Raw genomic sequence first — 22,922 nt, forward strand, 5'->3', positions numbered from 1 at the left:
GCAGAGATGTTTTTCAAAGATTCATCTTCCTCCTGGAGTAAATATCATATTTTTAATTATTCATAATGTTTCTCCTGTTTTACCACAAGCTTCCTCAGAGGACAGAAGTGCATTAAGGCTCTTACGTTACTATAAGAGTGTGAAGGGTGAATAGCAAAAACATTTATATATGTAGAGCATTTCGTTGTTCTTCTGGGCAAACAAAATTAAACGTGATTTGCAAATGGTGCAGTCAGAAATAACAAAAGGTGTAAAGTGACGCAACAAAATTTATACTGCTTGCACACCAGAAAACGCTAATGAAAAATGCTCATGGCTGAAGTGGAAACTGGGAAGATTTCACATTCTTAACAGCTATATTAGGGACGTAAAAATGTGAGCATGCCTATAAATATGAATGGAAAAGCGTTATTTAGATTCATGCTAGAGAGATACTCTACAATTGTAAGCATCTTTTATACAAGCTAACTTTCGTAACCTTCATCTTCTCATATTGAAAACTTAATAATTAATCCAAAAAAGAGAGAGACTTTCTCCATATGGTAATGTTACCTGGAACCATTAGGTTACTATCTTATAAATGCTAAAGTTGAAAGTAGTCCTATATTGCATTCAGGTTCATTGGCGAATAATTTACATGCAGTAGAATTCGTCATGTTTAGTGTACAGTGAGTTTTGACAAACATTCACAGTCCATCACCACCACCACACCCAAGATACAGAGCATCTCCCTCTCCCCAGAAGTTTCCTCATGCTTCTTTCTATTCAACCTCTTCCCCCAAGTTCAACCCACCAGTGCACTAATCTTTTTTCTGTGTTTTGCCTTTTTAAGAACCTCACATAAATGGACTTGTACAGTGTTAAACCTTTTGAGGCTGGTTTCCTTCACTTAGCATAATGCATTTGAGATTCACTCATGTTGTCCTGTTTATCTGCAGTCGGTTCCTTTTAATGGCTGAATACTCTTCCACAGTGTGGGTGTACCAGTTTCCGTACCCATTTCCAGTGGACGAGCATTTGGTTTGTTCCCAGTTTGGGGCGATTATAAATAAAACAGCTATAAGCATTCATACACAATTTTGTGTGTGTGAACATAAGTTTCTATGTCTCTTGGGTAAGTACCTTGGAGTGGGACTTCTGAATCTTACAGGAAGTATATGCTTAACTTTATTAACAGTTTATTAACTGCCAAACTGTTGTCCACAAAGCTTGTTAACATTTCTCATTCCCACTAGCAATGTACGAAAGGTCAAGGTGCTTTGCATCCTTGTCAGTATTTGTTATCAAAAGAAGTTTTTATTTTGGTTTTTAATGTTAGCCATTACCTATGTTACACACCTATTAGATGTGTAACAGTAACACACTGTGATGTGAATTTGCATTTCCCTAATGACCGGTAGTATTGAGCATCTTTACATGTACTTATTTGCCATCTGTATATCTTCTTTGGTGTGGTATATGTTTAAACACTTCGCCCATTTTCACATTGGGTTGTTTGGTTTTTTTATTATTGTGTTTTAAAGTTCTTTATGTTTGTAATGTGGTTACCAGTCCTTTAGGAGGTAAGTGTTTTGCAAATATTTTATCTCAGTCTGTGACTTTCTTTTCATTCTCTTAACAGTGTTTTTGAAGAGCAGAGGTATTTAGTTTTGTTTTGTTTAGTTTTTGTGGGGTTTTTTTTGCATATGGGTGTCGAATTTCTAGCGCTGTTTCTTAAAAAGACTGTCTTTTCTGTATTAAGTTGCCTTGGCATCTCTGTCAAATATCAATTGACTGCAGAAAGCGGGTCTATTTCTGGACTCTCTATTCGGTTCTATTTATCCATATGTCCATTCTTTCACCAAATACCAGAGTCTTGACTACTATAGCTTGATGGCGGGTCTTGAAATCAGATAGTGTGAGTCCTCCAACTTTGTTCTTGTGTAAGTCAATGGGAAGTGATAAGAAATGCAGGTAAAGTGAAGAATGTATGACCAATCTATAAACACTCTAATTTTTAAAAATTTGTGTAGGCCAACAATACGTATCTGTAGGCTGAATTCAGTCTGTAGACTGCCAGTGTGTCTAGAAGGAAGAGACTTCCTGGTGGATCTCTTGTAGAGCACCAGCCCTTGCAGGAGACCTCTGCAGTCCCCATGACAACGAGGCTTGACCTCAGGAGCCTTCAACAGTTGACCCCAAGTAGGGAGGAGCTGTGTGGCACAGGGAGCCACGGCTGTCTTCAGTGAGGGCCCGGGGCACTCTGCAAAGCATCCTTAAAGAATGAAGTCAGGCTTCTTGTGTTCTTTGGTTTCCTATTATGCACATGTTAACTTTTAAGAAATAAATGTTATTTTGAAAACCTTAAAAAAAAAAAAAAAGAAGAATGAAGTCAGGGACTTCCCTGGTGGCACAGTGGTTAAGAATCCGCCTGCCAATGCAGGGGACACAAGTTCGTGCCCTGGTCCGGGAAGATCCTAGATGCTACAGAGCAACGGGGCCCGTGCACCAGAACTACTGAGCCTGCGCTCTAGAGCCCCTGAGCCACAGCTGCTGAGCCCACATACGACTACTGAGACCCGCATGCCTAGAGCCCGTGCTCTGCAACAAGAGAAGCCACCGCAATGAGAAGCCCATGCATCGCGGCAAAGAGTGGCTGGCCCCTGCTCACCACAGCTGGAGAAGGCCCGCACACAGCAATGAAGACCTAACGCAGCCAAAAATAAATAAATAAATGTGTTTTTAAAATTATTATTATTATTATTATTTTGCGGTACACGGGCCTCTCACTGCTGTGGCCTCTCCCGTTGTGGAGCACAGGCTCCGGACGTGCAGGCTCAGCGGCCATGGCTCACGGGCCCAGCCGCTCCGCGGCATGTGGGATCTTCCCGGACCCATGTCCCCTGCATCGGCAGGCAGACTCTCAACCACTGCGCCACCAGGGAAGCCCCTAAAATTATTTTAAAAAGAGAGAGAATGAAATCAGAGCTCCCATTGCTTACTGATGGTTGAAATTCCTTTAACTGAGGGAAAAGACTTGAAATTCACATTCAGAGATGAGGCTTAAAATGCAACTAGCTGTTTCTTAAAAAGTTAACCATAAACTTACCATATGACCCAGCAATTCTACTCCTAGATACCTATTCAAGGGACATGGAAACATATGTCTGCACAAAGGCCAGCATGCAAGTGTTCACAGCAGCATTATTCATAATAGCCAAAAACTGGAAACAACCCAAATGTCCAGTGGAGGTCTAGCAAACACATAAGCAAAATGCAGTATATCCACAGAATGGAATACTATTCCGTGATAAAAGAGAATGAGTTGATGCCTACCACAGCATCTCAAAAATGCTATGCTAAGTAAAAGAAGCTAAACACAGAAGACCACATACTGTATGCTTTCATTTATATGAAATGTCTTGAAAAGGCAAATCTATAGAGACAGAAAGTAGATTAGTGGTTGTCTGGGGTTGAGGGTGACTACAGGGATATACTGTAAATGGACATAAGAGAATTTGAGGTGGTGAAGAAAATATTCTAAAACTGGATTATAGGGATGGCTGCACAGCTCAGTAAGCTTACTAAAAATTGCTGAATTGGACACTTACAATGAGTGAGTTTTACAATATGTAGAAGATACCTCAATAAAGTTAAAAAATAACTAAGTGTCTGTTTGAGGTAACAGTTTAGTGTGAATGAGTCTCAAGTACACTGCAGTTAGTCAAACTCTGAACTAATATGGGTGGTTATAGAGCGTAGCCTCTTTTGTTTGGGGAGAGGTTGAGGAGAGCAGAAAGCCTTTTTGGGAGGGTGGAAGGGAAGAGGAGGGGCACAGGAGAGAGGCTGCACTGCAGAGGGATTCAGAGCTTGGAGAGCCAGAGCTTGGTCCCTATCTTGTTTCCACCACTTACTAACAAGTCATCGTGGGCAAGGTACTTATCTTTAAACTCCACTGCCCCTCAGTGAAATAGTGTCTCTTTTAGGACTACTGTGAAACAACAATGAGATAATCCATGTAGCATACTTAGCAGTGTCCAACCCATAAAAAGAGCTTTTATAATTACCTATTATTATTATTAAAATAGCAGTTTGTGAATAGAAGACCAAGTTGCAAGGTGTCACTTATTTGCAGATGATGTTCCTTATTTATTCTCAAGTGGGAATAGATTAAGCCTTATCCTTCACAGCACAAAGTGCAAGCTTAGATATTACCAGAGTCTCCCTCAATCCATCTGAAGTTTCTCTGATCTCACATGCACACCCTCACCCTTAAGCACAGGAGTATGATTGCCGGATCCTTTCTCAGGAATCTCCTGGTTTCTCCACCCTAATCTTGCGCCTTCTGAATCTTCCTCCTTCCACCCACTCCATCCTTCAGCTGGAAATGCCATCCACTTCCTCTCCAGGCAAGGAGGTGTTGCTTTATTTCATATTCCAAGTTCTCTTATGCAGAACTTTATGTTCAGATCTTTGAGCTTTGGTTTTGGTAAGTAAAGGGAAGGCTTGACATTTTCTCTCTAAACCAAGCCTGGCTTTTAAGACTTTTCTCTTATTCAGTTGCAAAAAAAAAAAAAAAAAAAAAAAAAAAAATGGCAGTCAGAACTGAACAATAACTTTGTTTTTCTAGCTGGTATCTGCCCTCTCTCTAAAACAATGAAATACTGATTCAGTGAGTAAAGACATCATCCAGTGAGCTTCACATTTTTAAAAGAAATTTAAGACTACATTGGTTTAAATTCTTCAAAATTATTATATCTATTACTAATGTACAGAGAAAAAAACATTTTAAATACAAAGAATCAAGGAATTTTAAATTATTTTAGATTATCGGTGAGAGTGAGGAGAAGCAGATGTTTTCATACATTGTTTTCACACATTTCTGGTGGCTGATGAGTATAAATTTGCTGATGAATGAATATAAAGGTCCAAGTGGTCACCTACTACAGCTTGTAACCTGTTCCCCTCTGCTCATCTCTACCAAACCCCTTTCTCTCTTTCTCTGAAATTTTAGAGAAGTGACAATAGATAGAAAATCTCTAAACATGGAGAATATTAAGAAAGAAAGAAATTAATTAGTTAATTTTCTCTTTTATAAATAATTTAGGTTGCAAACCAATTTAGATACATGAAGGGCATAACTTTCTGCTTCCAATTATCTTTTGAGATTTGGGATAGATTATCCAGTCCATTCATATCAAGAAGCATGTTATCGTGGAATGTATAGACTGCTTTTAATTTTGGCCATCTTGATTATATTTTTAATCTATTAATCTTGAATGTATTTTTTAATCTATTAATTTAGTAAATTTCTAATATGCTGGAAATGTTGATGCTTGCGGTCTGAAAGGTCTATATTCATGTAGGATATCCTGATTCAAATTTTCTGTTCTCCCAGTAGTAAGCTTTGCATTTAGAAAATGTGGCCTTTTCATCTAGGTCAACCCAGAGGCCTAATGGGAGAACTTTTTTCCTATTCCATATCTCTTAGAATGAAGCTTTTTTAAAAATAAATTTATTTATTTTATTTATTTATGTTTGGCTGCGTTGGGTCTTTGTTGCTGCGTGCGGGCTTTAGTTGTGGCGTGGACTTCTCATTGCAGTGGCTTCTCTTGTTGCGGACTACGGGCTCTAGGCATGTGGGTTTCAGTAGTTGTGGCTAATGGGCTCTAGAGTGCAGGGGCAGTAGTTGCGGTGCACGGGCTTAGTTGCTCTGTGGCATGTAGGATCTTCCCGGACCAGGGCTCGAACCCATGTCCCCTGCATTGGCAGGCGGATTTTTAATCACTGTGCCACCAGAGAGGTCCTAGAATGGAGCTTTAAGAAGCAAAAGAGACTTCTGATCATACATGACAGATTAAGCACATATATTTACCTCCACTTCCTTCCAGAACCTCATGACATGAAATAGATTTCCTAAAAGACATAAACCAAGAAAGGCCATGAGAAAGAGAAAGGATATGACAGCCTAACATGTTAGAATTTGGAAAGTAAATAGATGAGTGGTAAATGACTTATTAGATAAAAGAATGCTGAAATTTAAACCAGCAGCGAGACAAAGTAGGGTTACGCAGAATCAAAACAATGAACTCCACAGAACCTCAAAAAGGCTCAGAAATTATGGGTATCATATACCTCAAAGTGCTGGTCAGGTGGGGCTAAAAACAGGACAGGGTAAATCTGTGTAGGAAATAAAGCTCTCAAATCCCTTCTTCTACCTCACATAGTGACTACCTTTTCAACATCCCAGTAGAAGACTGGTTTAATCTCTGAAGGAGCTGCACCAGGTGGCTCAGGACATGGGACATCAGGAAGCCAAAGACAGGGATACACTGCTGGTAATGAAAGTCTGCATATGAAAGGTGAGAATCTCATTGCCTTTCTTTAATCTGATGCCCAAGAATGCTGGCATTCAGGCTGATACCCACAAGCAGAAAATGGAAAGATTCTTCTCTGGGAAAATTGACCAACCCGAGAGACTCACAGATACCGACTGCAGAGGATACTTATGACACTGTCCACCCCGGTCACCCTGTGATGAAGATCACCATTCCAGAAGCATCATCACCACTCACGCAAGGGCTTGAATACAGTTTCTTAGTGCCTCAGTCCTTAAGTAAGACACACAATAGCGGAGACAGATTGTGAGATAGAGCTGAATTACTCTCACAGAACGAAAAAAAAGGCAGAGGTGGAATAAGAGAGGGAAAATTAGAGGACCAGTCTGGACTAACTAATAATCCATGTAATAGGTATTCCGGAAATAATGAGTAGAGAAAATGAAGAGGAGGGTGTTATTATAGAAATAATCCAAGAGAATGTCCTAGAACTCAATGACATGAGTTTTCGGATTATGCCCTACACCCTACCATGCCATGATATGTCATAAAATTTCAGAACCCTGGTAATAAAGATAAGATCCTAAAAGCTTCCACAGATTTTTCAAACTATCCTATACAAGAGATGAGGAAGCTGAAGAGCATCAAACTTCTCCATAATAACAATGGAAAGTAGAAAAAATGTAACAGTATTCAAAATTCTAAGGAAAATTATTTTCAACCCAGAATTCTCTACCTAACCAAGTAATCAAATAAGAGGATAAAGACATTTTTAGATGTGCCAAGTTGGTATTCTGACTGGAACAAGGAAAATTTATTATGAAGAATTATTAATTAGTACAAGATACTTAACTAATAAATGTGGTAAAAAAAACACAAAAAATACACAAAAAAGAAAAGAAAAGAAAAGAAAGAACCCTAGGGGAGGAGGGATAAATTAGGAGTTTGGGATTAACATATATACATTGCTATATGTAAAATAAATAACCAACAAGGACCAACTGTATAGCACAGGGAACTATACTGAATATTTTGTAATAACCTATACGGGAAAAGAATTGGAAAAAGAATATATATATATGTGTATATATATATATATATATATATATATATATATATATATATATAACTGAATCACTGTGCTGTACACCTGAAACTAACAGCACTGTAAATCAACTATACTTCAATTTAAAAAAAAAGAAAAATAGATCCCTTGAAATAGAACCCTAAAGCATACAGGAGTACCAGGTGTAGGCTGCAGTTACTTCTTCTAGGGCTGAGGCAGAGTACCCCAAACCAAGGAAGGAATAAACTCAGAAGAGCCTCCTCTCCCTAAGGCTGAGATTCAGACCTCATCATAGAGGGCGCTGGTGAGACCCATTAGTTGGTGGAGATATTCACTAGGGTACCGTGGGCCACAGCTGGTCCACAGGAAGCTGCCCACTGGGGTGGGGTGAACTGCAGCCAGTGTGCAGGAGACCACCCACTGGAGCAAGCGGGAGGTGGCTCACTAGAAGTCACTTGTTAGAGAACTGGAGGAACTCACTGGAGGTGAGTGGAGAAACTTGTTGGAGGGCAAGAGCCACTGAGTTCCCTGCACACCTGTTGGCAGCTACACGTGGGACCTAGGAGGAGAAGCCCTTTCCTCTGCCATGCCTTGCAATGTCTTTCCAGAACGTGGTTATTGACCGAACCTAACACTGCTGGAAAAGGAGACATGTTCACAAGGTCCACCTCTACTTCCATAAAGAAGGACAATGGAGCCGAGAGGCAGTAATTGATAACTGGCACACAACGTCTCAGAATATTTACCTCCCAAGTGCCTTTTCTCAGGAAGCTACTAAAAATGTGATCCCCCAAAAGAAAGTAAATTAGGAAAGAAGAATATATGAAATCCAAGAAACAAGAGATAGGGGATTGATCACAGGAATGAGGTAAAGGGAATCCCAGAAGGATGATAATGAAAGACCCAGAATGACAGCTAAAGGCAGCAGCCTAGGGAGCAATCAGGATCTCTGATTGGAGCAGGAAGATACAGGGCTCCAGGAGGGATGCATCAAGACAGAAAGTGTGTGTGTGCGTGTGTGTGTGTGAGAGAGAGAGAGAGAGAGAGAAGAGTCGGGGGAGTGCTTGAGGGAGGGGGGTGTAAAGAGGAGGAAGGAAGGAAAGGAAAGAAAAGAAAAGAAAAGAAAAGAAAAGAAAAAGGTTTGAACTACTGATGAACTATTGAAAGGAATTTATGCTCTGGCAGTGAGTTTGGAGGTGAATTAATGATAGATATATCAAAAACTAAGCAAAAGAGAGAAAGAAAGAAAGGAAGGAAGGAAGGAAAGAAGGAAGGAAGAAAGAAAGAAAGAAAGAAACCCAACCCTGACAATTATTAATACAAGAGGGAAAAAAAAAAAAACTATTTTACAAAGAAGGTTCACTACATGGCTAGTTGTGCAAAGTATTTACATAGTCCTAAGAATCTAAACAAATATTCAACTAACCAAAAATCACGATATAACTATTGGGTTGGCCAAAAAGTTTGTTTGGGTTTTTCTGTAACATCTTACGGAAAAGCCCGAACGAACTTTTTGGCCAACTCATGTAGTAGGAAGATGAAGTGAGCAGAGGGAAGAATAAAAAGAGATATGAGAGTATTAAAGCCCCTTCTTACACAGAAATCAATGATAAATGATAATCAAAATGAAAAACATGAGGAAGAAACATTATAAAAATGCTATTCAGAAATATGAAGGTAAATACCAAAAGAAAGACCTAAAAGTGTTAGCAGGGGTTTTTTCTGGGTAGCAATAATTTGGGATGGGGACAGGTGGGACAGGGATTGTCAATTTTAGTTATAAGACTTACAGAATTTTGACATTTTAAGCTATGTATATAAGTATCTTCAATAGAAATTGGGGGAAAAATAAGTAGTAAAGGGAAAGTTCTTCCTTAAGTTTGATTTGGAACTTAAGTCTGGGTTAAACACATTCCTTCAAATTATTTCAACCAAAGACTTACCCAGGGTCTATCTCACTGCTTTGGACATATACTCAGGAACATAAAGTCCTTAGGCAGTAAGGACACCCTCCTCAAATTGTATGATAGTCAAAACCAATATGTTCCTGAGAGAATGAGAAACTACAGTGTAAGCATGACCCATCTTTACAGTAGAGAGTCAAGATTACCCAGGTGGAACTCATGGAAATCTTCTTTGTATGTATTAGAAAACATACGTATGTTATGGAGGATGGTGGAACATTCAAATACATTTCTGGAAAAATTTCCATGTGTTCATTCTTTGGTGTTACAGATACTTCAGAATTAAAACTAAGAACAGCCGCTAGAAGTTACTTTAAGGATAGAGATTTGGATTACTTTGGCTGCTAAGATATATACATGGTTACACTATCATCAGAGGTTTTGAGAGGTGTCTCCTCCCAAGTACATGCCCCTCTAGCTCTTCACAAGTATATTATGCTTCAGTTCAGTGTGTCAGATATATATTGAACACGCCATTGTATGTTATGGGTTGAATTGTGTCCCCCCCCACCAGCATTCATAGGTTGAAGTCCTAATCCCCAGTATCTCAGAATGTGGCCTTATTTGAAAATATGGTCATTCCAGATATAATTAGTGAAGGTGAGGTCATTAGAGTGGGCCCTAATCCATCATAACTGGTGTCCTTATTAAAAGAGGACATTTGGACATAGAGACACACACATAGTGAGAATGCCTTGTCAGGATGAAGGCAGAGACCTTGGTGATACTTCTAAAAGCCAAGGAATGCTAACGATTGCCAGCCAGCCGCCAGAAGCTAAGGGCTTAGTATGGAACAGATTCTCCCTCACAGTCCTCAGAAGGAACGAACCCTGCCGACACCTTGATCTAGACTTCTAGCCTCTAGAATTGTAAGAAATTAAATTTCAATTGCTTAAGCCACGCAATTGGTGTTACTTCATTATGGCCGTCCTGGCAAACTAGCACGGTATGTAATATGCTTTCTCTATTAAGTGAAGGTCTAATTCCCAGATGATTTTCTTTTTGTTGCAAATCTTTTCCAAAGAGTCAATATAGGTATAGTGTATCTTCACAACACAAATGCATCATCAACTGAATTAGATTCCTTTTTAGAGTTACATTTGTATAGTTGTGTATGAGAAGCTGGGGAGGGGGGTGAGATAGCAGAGGAAGAAAATGTAATTACTGATTTCTTTAAACTGAACAAATGCATTTACTTTTACATCAGGGGTGGAAGGTATCAGATCACTACGACTTTCCAGTTGCATTCTTTATTTGATTTTCTACCTAATCCAATTCCTGTCAGTTTACATTTCATTTGTAAGTTTTCTTAAAAGATGAATGCACATAGTTGTGTGTAGAATACTTAATATCTATACACTGTAAGGCAAGAGTAAGCCTGCCTTTCCATTTAAAATATTCTCTGACGGCAAAATACTGTGGTTCTAACTGGACAACACTGTCCTGAGACATACGCATTACACAGAAGTTCAAGTGGTTTAGGGATCTGTGAAAACAAATGGAACTGAAAATGTTGCCTAACACAGAAGAAATTTCTAATTAATGATATATACGTGTTTCAGTGCACAGTCAACCACTTATGTCTTTAGAACACATGGTCTATCTCAATGTGCACAACCGGAGTATCTCTAGAATAAAGGCCTGAAAAGATTCTATTCCTTTTAGAATTAAGAACTTCAATTCTGGCACTTGAGTCTATACATTCAAAGAAGAGTTGAGGAATGTGATATAGCTATGCTGATAATTCAAGTTAAAATCACATTTTCTTTGATTATCCGGATGTTGCAGGCAAACGTAGGAAACTATTAGTATGAATTATTATCCAGAGAATTGAATCAATTTTCCATTTCACTTTACTCATGTAAGCATGGCCTAAATCATTGGGTGAGAAGTATTCCTAGCAATGAACTGCATTTAAAACCTCAATAAGAAGTCATTTTTATCTAATGGCCAAACATACATAACAATAATAACAATGATTCCTTATATGTACATGGGTTCGCAATTTACAAGCATCTCCCTATTTGTTAAAAATATTTGATCTGCTCAATTTTTCCCCCAAGGTGGGAACCGGTCAGAAAAATGAGGAACCTAGAGGTCAAAGGACTTGATGGAGACTACGCAGTTTAGGACTCATGAGTGTTTATTCCATTACATCAAGTGTTAATTTTTTTGTGCCATGAGCCTCTTAGGGAATTTGCAGAAGCCTTTGGACCCCGTCGCAGAAAAATGTTTTTAATTGCATTTTAGAATCACCATATGATTACAAAGGAAACCAATTATATTAAAATACAATTATCAAAAATAAAAGTATTTTAAAATGTTTGATATGGTGATACATGGGCTCTTTATTAATGCATTAAATATCAATATACAGTAGCAAACCTAATAACTACCACAATTTCAAAGATATTGAAATTGATATATCTGCAACAACTGTACTGTGATATGCAAAAGGTTGTGATTCCTACTGGTGACAATGTAACTGGCACTGCTACATATGAGACCTTGGATGTCCCCAGTAAATAGTAAGCCAAACAGGATGTGGTATTAGAGTTTTGAATGGAAATAGTTATTTGACCGGTTTCTGGAGTGGTTCAACAACTCTTGCTGGATTGTGAAGAATGAGACAGAGACCTTGGAGTAGCTACATGTTGGACTGGGGTGCAGGGTACCATCACTGGAAGGTCTGGAACCCAAGCTAAGCTATATGCATCCTAGAGCCAGAAAAGCTCCTTCATGAAGTGTAGGTGGCAGTGGCATTTATTCATTCAACAAGGATTATCTGCTGGGAACCAGGAACTGAGTGGACCTCCCTTAGCAGCTTGATCCTATCTTCAGTTATTCAAAAGCCAGTCATAGGGCTTCCCTGGTGGTGCAGGGGTTAAGAATCCGCCTGCCAATGCAGGGGACACAGGTTCGATCCCTGGTCCGGGAAGATCCCACATGCTGCGGAGCAACTAAGCCCGTGCGCTACAACTACTGATCCTGCACCCTAGAGCCCATGAGACACAACTACTGAGCCTGCGTGCCTAGAGCCTGTGCTCCGCAACAAGAGAAACCACTGCAATGAGAAGCCCGCGCACCACAACAAAGAGTAGCCCCCGCTTGCCATAACTAGAGAAAGCCCACATGCAGCAATGAAGACCCAACGCAGCCAAAAATAAAATAAATAAATTAAAACAAAAAAGCCAGTCATAAAAATCCAAGAAACACGCATCCTGATTATTGGGTTAGGCTTTCAGGACAGGGATATATATTCTACTTCTACTCATACCATTTCTTCTCCCAAAAATCTTGGTCAATTCACGTGCGTGTGCGTGTGAAAGTATTTTTACAGATTTTGTTTTTTAGAAGTTACAGATTTACCAAAAAATGAGAAGGTAGTACAAAGAGTTCCTGCACTTAGTTTCCCCTATTATTGACACTTACGTTAGTGTGGTACATTATTACAATGAATGAACTCACACGGATACATTACAATTAACTGAAGTCCATCATTTAATCAGATTTCTTTAGTGTCCACTTAATGTCCTTTCCTGATCCAGGACAGCACACTACATTTAGTCATCCTGGCTCCTTAGGCTCCGCTTGACTGTGATAGTTTTTTAGACTTTCCTCGTGTTTGATGACCTTGACAGTTTCAAGGAATACTGGTGAGGCAGTTTTAGAATCCCTCAGTTGGTATCTGTCTGATATTTTTTCATGATTGGACGGTAGCGATGAGTTTGGGGGCGGAAGACTACAGAGATAAAGTTTCATTTTTATCACATCATATCAAGGGTACATACTATCAGCGTGATTTACCACTTTTAATGGTGACCTTGATCACCTGGTTGAAGTAGTGTTTGTCAGGTTACATCATGGTAAAGTTACTCTTTTTTCCTCCTAACAACTCAATTTTTACATCTCTGTAATTAATTACTAAAGAAAAAAAAATAGTTCCCATACAGCATGTTAATCTAGTCCTTTATAGAAGCATAGACGTAGAGGAGATTTGGGGAGATTAGTTAGCTCAGTTTCTGGGCCCAAGCCATCCTGCACAGATGGGTTTCTGGCTGGCCTACTTTTAAAGATAAAAAAGGAAGGGAACTCCACAGTGAGAGAATTCTGAACTCTTGACAGTTGATGTTCTACAGCTCAATCAACAAATAAGTAGAATGTCCTCACCACGTGCAAGCTGCCTAGATATGTGTGTAGCTCCAAGGCCTTTACACCATCTTACATCTTTCCTGGAACAAGTTGGTATATATGTAAATAAATATATGAGTGGAGAGACAAATGACTGAACAAAATAGAATGCAATATAACATAGTGGGAGTCAGGATGAAAAAACTCTAGTGAGCAGTTTTAGACTCATAAAATCTAAATGTATGCTCTGGGCCCACCAGATTGAGGCACACAACTTTAGACAAGTCACTTGACCTTTCTAAACCTCAGTTTCCTTAACTGTAAGATGGAGATAATCACACCCGCTATTAACAGCTGTACAAATCAAATAACATACAGAAAGCATTGAGCATGTAGTAGGCCCTCAGTGTACTGTGGCTATTCTTACTATACAAGGAATAAGTAAGTGATCTCACTTTAGAGTCGCTCTAAATTAAATGGGATATGTTTTAGGGGGATTTTCCTCTGCTGAAATTGAGTTTAAGGGATGCACACTGTATATTCTTCTTAGTTTTCTTCCTGATTTCCACCTTCCTCCACTCCTTTCTTTCTCTTTTTTTTTTTTTTTTTTTCAGATTTCATTACCTCTCTGCTGCTGCCTTAGACTGCTGGAGGCCTCATATCATTTCCCACTGCCAAGCCCCCATTACACTGGTATTTCTGAAGCAGCAGAGCTTCTTAGTGCCTGGTAAGAACTGCTTCTCCCCCAGGTAGTCAGAGAGAGGCAGAAAGCTGGAGAAAAGGGGGGAAATGTTTCTGTGCCTCGGATTCCTGTGTGTGTTTATTTTGTTTTAAGTGGTTGCTTTGTTGATCCTATTACTGTAAAGGGTAATGATATTTGGGAATAAAAGTCTATGAATAAGTAATGATAATAGAAGTAAGAACCAGAACTGTGGGATATAAAGCGTGTGTTTAAAATAGTCTGTCATTTTCAACTCTGCCTACTAAGCTTTTTCCTAGACTGAAAGACACAGACCTTCGGGGAGAGAAGCAGGCAGCCTGGGACCCAGTCCACAACCAAAGGGCAACCGCCGCTCCACAACAAACCAGCTTCTCTATTGTGGTCAAACTCTATAGCCACCACCACCACCGGGTTTCTCTGGTGCAGGCAATGAAACTTTTTTTCAAAGTTAAATAACCAGAGTAATAAATGTAAAATGTATTGATTTAAGAATGGAAGCTACAGAATGAGAACATTTTAGGGTCTGCTTTGAGAACTTTATGTTTCTTGAGACACAGTTATTCCTCTCGCAGAGCATCTGTGGTTGTGTACACTGCTGTAACAGGAAGGCCACCCAGGGATCCAATTAAAGCGCCGAAATGAGCCAGGCTGAACCATAAGGAAATATGAGGAGAAGAGACTGCGGCTCAGGATGAGGATTCAAACCCTAGCATCTGAGACATCATGCATTTCATTATCTGGAAGACTGGTCAAACCGGCGTCCTGAAACTCAGCACAAATGGCTACCAAATCCTGGTTCTAGTGAGCTAAGAGAAAACAGATAACTACATAAGAAGCAAGGGCCCTGTGCCCAAAACACCCAGCCTACAGTCCACGAAGACCAGATCCTCAGACTGCAAGCCAAGACATTACAACTGATGGGAGCCATTGCTCTGGTGCCAATCATGGCCTCGGATTTATTGCTTTCGAGGCTAAGGTCACAGGCTGAGGCATTCTCCAGATTCTGCAATTGAGCACAGACACGCCACCCTTCCTGATTCCCCCCATCAAACGCCAGGAGTCTGTTAGGGCAGAACTGCACAAATGGGAAACACCCATCAAATGCAGCAGGAATATTAACTTCACTAGGAAGCCTTTATATGCCATTACTTTAGAAAGGATTCCTTGTTAGTCCTACCATTAAACAATTAAATTGTCAGAGATGAATTCTGTGCATGTGTGTGCAGAGCGGGCGTGTGCGTGCAGGATGTGTAATTTCCCACTCAGGTGATGTCTGCTGCAGGTCTCTCTGTCTCTCTGTCTCTGTCTCTCTCTCTCCACCTCAATTGTATGCTGTTCCCTTTACATTATTGAAAACAAATACATCTTCCTGGTGGCATAAGCAGTTTTTGTTATGAATTTTGATATGCCCATGCATTTTATATCACTCAGAAACTAGGAATACAAAACGAAATGCTCAAAGACAAATCTGTCTTCAACTATCCCCCTGGTGAAACATGACTCCTTATTCCCCTTTCCTGACACTAGTTATTGATACAGTTGGTTTACTCTATTGGCACTGTGTACATGGACATTATATGAAGTAGATCGAAATCAGGCTAATGCCTACAGACGGGCAGAATGATAACCACATATTTCCCTTACATTTTCATCCTCATTAGAGCTTTATGCCTTCACAATACTGATTTCCTTCTCCTAGTCTCTGTTATAGAATGTTTGACCTGTGGAAATCAAACACGCTTGTGAAAAGCACACATATTTCACTTAAACCCAGTACTGATTCGTTCAGTAAAGAGACAGCATACCACTTAAAACAAATTGGGTAATATTTAATAAATGTAATTAGGGTCACACTTAAATCTCTATAATTTTATATAGCTTAAAATTTTACTTAATCAGATTACATCCTTGCCTTCGTCAGCTACCAAAACTCTTCTCTGAGGCTTTAATCTTTTAAAAACTGCAAAAAAAAAAAAAAATAGAATAGCTATGCACCAAGATGAAAAGACCTCTAGAAATTACACATATATAAGACAAAAGGCGAGTCCAAGAAAATACTGCCAACTCCTCAAGCCCCTGAAAGAACCATGTTGTATTAATTCTCTATGTGCCAATGCAATTATTAGTGACTTAATAAATGCTTCTTGATATGATGACATAGTATCATAAATATAACCTGCTGTTCTGATATTAAGCCTCATAAAATGTTTAGCTTATCTGTTTTACAACAATGTACTTATCTGTAGATAAAGTAGGAAAGGGATTTTGAAATCAAATTGCAAGTAGCTACAGTTTCTCCACAGACTGTCCCCTTTTGGGGTCTCATTCCCATTGGTTTATGTCTTTTTTAAAAAGGATGACAAAATTGTGAATTTTGGATCCTACCCTTGTTTATGTGGTGAGATTTCTATTCAGGCTTAAGATTAACTGGGGTCCACTCTGTTGGCCAGCTCTGCATCCCCTCCTGCAACCCTACCTAGCCTCTCCCTGGTCTCGCCAAAATCTGTCTTCAGGATTTAGATGAAACACCGCACCTCTTTCTTCAGTAACTCAGGCTTCTGAACTAGTGCTCTGGCACAGGTGAACACATGTGTTTAAGTTTTTGGTCAAAAAAAAACTGTACAGGCCCTTGATCCCAAAGGAAGGAAAGGAATATGGGTGGGGAAATCTCCTTGGAAGAAAAAAAAGGAAAATAGTTTAACAGAAAAAGGTGATATACCCAGAAAGTATTCATATCACCATTTTTCATTTATTTATTACTAAATGAATATTGTAAAAAGTTCATATTGTAAAAACTTTAAACCCACCCCACCCCCAATACACACACATAGACACACACACACACACACACACACACTTTGACCATTTCTTGCTCACATAATTCTTCCTTCCGACAACAGCACTGCCATCTTTCCAAATACGAAGATTTAAACCTTAGAGTTGGCTTCTATCCGTCCAGTCCCTCATCCCTGGATCACACCATGTAAGCACTTGCCCATAATCCTCATGGGGGGTTCCTCCCTCCCCATCTCTGGTTATCCAGGTCCCACCCAACTTTCATGCCTCACGTGGATGCATCTTTTTCCTGAAGACTTGGGTTGAATAGTAAGGGTGATGTACACCCAAGCACCACACTCTTGTAGCTAATACAAGACTCACAGCATTAAAAGTGTTTTAATAGAAATTTTTAAATGGCAAAAATTACCAAGTATGTTGGAAGAACATCTCTTTACAGATAATTGGTATGTTTACTGTAAACCATTCCTACCTAGTCACTAATATAGGTGCCCCCAAAGAGTACGCTGAACAAGGGATCATATACGTTGTGTGATTCCCATTCAGAAATAATACTTATTGGCTTGTGTTATATCTGAAATCATGTCATTAATTATTAATTACTTTGATTAAAATTTGTGTGGTATTTAGGAGACTCCTATTAAAATACAAATATCCCTGAGAGAAAACACTCCAAGCTTGTTATCAATGATTTACATCTTTTCAGGGATTTTCTCAAGATTCTTTGATGAAATATCAAATCCCTTTCCACCTGTGATGGCAAATCAGTAGACTCAGTCACACGAGGAAGCACAGCGTATAACCACTTCTGTGTTGTGATGTCAGGATAGTCAGGAAAGATTGCCTGCTACCCACCCCCCCATCCACCAGCCTATCCCAAATTTCTTCTTTTAAATTTAAGCCAAAAGGGTCTTAGTACACCATTAAATACAAATATCCCTGAAAGAGGTCACACATTAGGCCAAAACATTATTTTAACCTCTGAATATTATCAGATTCTTCAAGGTGCTGACCCCAGCCTTTCACTCTGAAATTCTCTGTAATGTCTTCAATTACCTCATCATGTCCTAAGACTTCCACCTCTATAGTTATTGAAATCATCCTAAATTTTTATAATTTGCTCTCAAATTCTATCCTCAGCTAGACCAGAATATTCAGATGTCTGTCTGTCGGACATCTCCATCTGTCTGTTCCGTGAACATCTCATACGCAACATAAGCAGAGGCAACACATTCTATTCCCTTCAAACTTGCCTCTTCTCATTTGTTGTGGGTTCACTTAACCACACGGTAACTCAAGCAGAAATCTCAGAGTCATCTTTCACTCCTCCCTTCCCCACAACCAATCAATGATAATATCCTAAAGATTCCAACACTGCAACATCTCGTACCGGTCTCCTTCCTCCTCTCCAGGGACCCCCACTGTAACACAGACCCCCATTTCCCTTCACCTGGGCTGCTGAAACACCACTCTGCACTGTACACTACTCTTCCAAAAGCTGGGCTTTGATTGTGTCATTCTCCAATTCAAAACCCTTTATTTCTCCCCATTGCCCATTAAATTAAAATCAAACTCATCTTGGTTTTCAATGTTTATTAACTTATGGCCTCATCTACCTTCCACTTTCACATGCTTTTTTTTAACCCCTCTAGTAAAACTGGAATACTCACTGTTGTCTGAAGATGCCTTTAGCTTTCCAACCTATGTGCCTCAAATGGTTTCCTCCACTTGAAATACTTTCATCCATTTTCCACTTCCACCCATTAAGAGCCTATCCTTCAAGGTCAACTTCAAATTTTGCTTTCTTCAATAAGTCCTTCTGGAGTGCCCCCCTGCTGGATGTGATCTGTCCCACCATTGAACTCCCATGGCAGCCACTATTCCCTGAATTACTAAATAGTATCGTTATTTTTATGCCTGTCTTATGCTATTCACTACACTGACAACTCCCTAAGTCTAGGAACAGTGTCTTATTCATTTCTACCTCACCTGCAGTTCCTAGCTCAATGCTCGCATATAAAATGCACATAATTATTGAAGGTTTCTTAGCAAGTTTTGATGGAGGATGAAAAAGACAGTAGAGGAGTTCCTGGCTTCTGAAAGGGTGGCTTTGCCAAGAAGTGACTTTCTGGAGAGCAACTTTACATACTTTGTAACCTGAAGACTACGGCTTAGGACAAGCATCTTGGCAATGGACGGAAATCTGCGTTGGCGGAAAGGAGGGCTGGTCCAGAGCACGAGCACCCACCTGGATGAAAACACAGTACTGGGGACTTTCAATGAAGGCAGGACAGCATGAAACAATTTGGGTGCTTGGGGATCTTGGGAGTGTCTTCAGGTCCTGGAATGCTGCAGGGCAGATAAGAGCACTGGGTCAGAGAATTCTAGAATAGGCAAATGAGTAGGTGATAAAATGAACTGCGTGTTTCACCATTCTACATACACTAGACTAAAGTAGCTCTATTTTAGCCTTGTTTGGGTTTCTGTACATATGTGAAACTGTCAGTTAATTGCTCAGTTAATCAGTACATAATTATTGAGTGCTTTCAGTATGCCAAGCACTGTGCTAGGTGCTGGAGATATAGGGGTGAATAAAAAAGACAAAAATCCCTGCCCTCAAGGACCTTTTTAGTGAGAAGGGATAAGTGATAAATAGAATAAATATATAAAATATAGAACTTACTAGAAGGTGATAAATTCTCCGGATAAAAATAAAATACGATATGGAGACTAAGTGTTAGAATTTTGAGCAGAGTGGTCAGGCTTTGTTAGGAAGGTGATATGTGAGGAAAGACTTGGAAGAGGTGGAGTGATGATCTGTGCATCTATCCGGGGAAAGAGCATTCAGACAGAGGGAAATGTGCAACTGTCCTGAAGTAAGCACAGGCCTGACATACTGGAGGAACAGAAAGAAGTGGAGGTAAGCGCAGGCCTGACACACTGGAGCCAAAGTAGCTGGAGACAGAGTGAGGTCAGAGAAGTAAAGGGAGACTTGCACCCTGTGTAGGCCATTGTAAGGATGTGGTTTTTACACTGAGTGAAATGGAGAGCGTTAGGAAGAGTCTGAGCAAAAACTGACATCATTGGCTATTGGGTTGAGACTGAAAGTAGAAAGGACCAGAGACTGAAGCAAGGAGGAGGCTACTGCAATATCCCGGGCAAAAGTGATGATGGTGACTTGGACCAGGGTGGTGGCAGCAGAGATAATGAGAAGTGATCAGAGTCTAGAAAAACGTTAAAGGTAGAGCCTTAAGGATTTTTGGATGTATTAGATGTAGGGTGTAAAGGAAAAAAAGAGTCAAGGGTGACTCCAAAGCTATAGTGTGGTTTATTAACTGGAGTGGAGAATATTAAGGAAGGGGGAACAGAGACAATCGGGAATTTGGTTTGGGATCTGTAAATCCTCTGATGTCTATTAAGCATCTAAGTGGAGTCTGGAGATCAAGAGAAAAATCTCGACTGGAGATCTAACTTTGGGAGTCATCAGAATATACACAGTATTTGAAGCTATGAGGCTGAGTGATTTCCACAAGAGAGTGGTTAAAAGGAAGAGACAAGGTTCAATGACTGGGCTTGAGGCACTATAGCTTTCAGAGGTCACAGAGAATCAGTAAAGGAGACTGAGAAGGAAGAACCAGTAGGGTGGGAGGCAAACCAGGTGTGTATGTTGTCCTGGAAACAGGATATAAGTTTTCAAGGAAGAGAGAGTGATCAACCTGGTCAAATGCTGCTTACAGGTCAAGAAAGATGAGAACCAAGAAAAGCCCTTTGGAATTAGCAACCCAGAGGTCACCGGTGTCATTGACAATAACAGTTTCAATGGAGTGATGGGATAAGAAAGCCTGATTAGAGAAGGTTTGAGAATAAGAGAAGAGGAATTGGAGAGATTTAATATTAGATATCTCTTTTTGTTGTTAAAAAAGGTTGCACTTTTTAAAAAATGCCAGTAATTCCGACTTTTTATAACCCAAATGGGCACTGTGTCCACAGTAATCTGAATACGTCAAATTTTACTTGAGAAATCCCCCTTTCAAATGATAACAAGTTTTTGAGAAATGGGTTTCAGCAGTTTTAAGTCTGGCACTCTCTTTGTTCACTGAAGAAAAACAATCACGTCTTCAGTGAATTTGCAGCTCAAGATATTTTAAGTTTCATAATCAAACTTTTGTCTTGGAACTTCAAACACACACGCACACACATCCAGGAATGATGACGTCAGAGCTCTCAGGTTGAATATTGCAGCTCATAAATTACATTCATTCATTCCAAATATTTCATTATTGATGTATAGTGAGTGAGTCCTTTCCTTGTGCCATAGCCACCACTTACTCACTTGAAATTTTTAAATGATGTTTCTCATTCCACGGACATTTGACTGCCTCCTCTGCCTGTAGACATTAGTTCGCGTTGTCAACAGTTGGGCCTGAATTTCTGCAAACATTAAGCTTGAGATTAAAAGTAGGCCAGGGAAAGCTTTCGTAAAACATGCTAACCTAACATATCTGAACAGGACAGGGTCAAGTTCTTACTCAGAACCACAAGGGTGCTGTGAAGTAGAATGATTTCATACTTCTGTTATGATGTCATTTTCTCGTAACATTAAAGCCAAGAGTCCTCCCCACCCAAGGGCAATGCCAGTTTCCCAGAAGGCTCATTTCTCAGAGCCAAGGCTCCAAAGATGCCAATGCAACCCATGCTGATACTCAAGTCTCATGTTTTTCTCAATTTTATGCTTAATTTGCTCCTTTTGGTTTTATGTATTTTGACACAGCTAAGGGTATGTGGGGATTTCCCCATAGTCCTTTAAATGCTATAAAACTTTAATACGGGCAGATAAAAACAATCATAAGCCATGCCTCCAAGCCCTCACATTTAGTTCTTTATTTGAGTTAGGCACTAACCAGTTTTAGACACTTAGATTTTCAAGTACCTGCACTGCTTTAAATGCCCTTGTGCCTTTCCTCGCCCCACCTAAATGAAAATTACGTTCTATCCATAACCTGGGTAGAATCTTTACAATTCTTAAATTATCATCATAACGGCCTATATATCGTGCATGAGCCAATGCAATTTAATCTGGTTCAGAATAAAGCCAAGATGGATGCCCAATTCCCAATCCTAGGCATGCAACCCTGAAATGCCTTTTGGAAAAAATGAAATAGTGCTCCTGGAAGTCTGTTGAGTTAGTCTGTTTTCAGCATAATTGCCTTCTCTCAGCTTCCTAATACCCTTAAAACCTCTGAGAGTCTTTAATGTACAAAGTTCAGCAAAAATACCTTCAAAGCAGATTAGTTCTAATTATGTTTAATATTTGTTTGCTGCCTTATTGAATAAACTACATTTGCTCTAAAAAAAAGAAATTCACTTAACTGCATGTCAGTCACCCAAATTTTAAGCGTACAAATGAAATGGAAAACATTTATTACACAAATTTAATTACAATTCTAAGAAATAAACATGCAAATTAGATAGGGTTCAATTTGCAGATGCTAATCCTCATCCTTGATCGTATTCCTTTTCTCCCTGATTTTCAGTCTGTGCCTCCTCTTGATTCCTAGGGAGCCAGGCAGCAAGAGGTTTGGTTTTTCACAGTCGGAGGATCTCTGTTTTAAAGAAGTGTTATATTTAGCACATCTGGCATAGTAGCAGTAAACAAACATTACGGTCTTTGTAACACTTTTGTGCAGGTGCCTTCCCCCCATTTTATTAGGGCTATGCCTTCCAAGCCTCTGTGTTCATTACACCTGAAATGACCCATCTCGACTATGGAGGGGTCCCTAGACAGAAGTTATGAATTAATGTTTCAAAACACAAACTCCAGTTGAGTCCAATATAGGGGAAAACTACTATTTGCAAAATAATGTGATTCCGGGGCTTAAATTAAATTCTTTTGACCGAGGACAGCCTCCTTTATTACTTTTTTATTT

At 39.6% G+C, this 22,922-nt stretch overlaps 1 long non-coding RNA gene across 1 annotated transcript in view; it reads right to left on the reverse strand.

Annotated features, from left to right (window-relative positions):
* LOC307189776 overlaps window positions 1–22,922 on the reverse strand; it is a 24,762-nt gene continuing 1,840 nt past the window's right edge. The window contains exons 2-4 of the long non-coding RNA XR_013829311.1: window positions 21,329–21,426; window positions 19,244–19,344; window positions 1–32 (exon numbers count right to left, since the gene is read on the reverse strand). This is a non-coding gene — a long non-coding RNA (uncharacterized lncRNA). The remainder of the gene's footprint in view (window positions 33–19,243; window positions 19,345–21,328; window positions 21,427–22,922) is intronic.

This window comes from Stenella coeruleoalba, assembly GCF_951394435.1.
Source record: "Stenella coeruleoalba genome assembly, chromosome: 1".
In the NCBI taxonomy this organism is placed as follows: domain Eukaryota; kingdom Metazoa; phylum Chordata; class Mammalia; order Artiodactyla; family Delphinidae; genus Stenella; species Stenella coeruleoalba.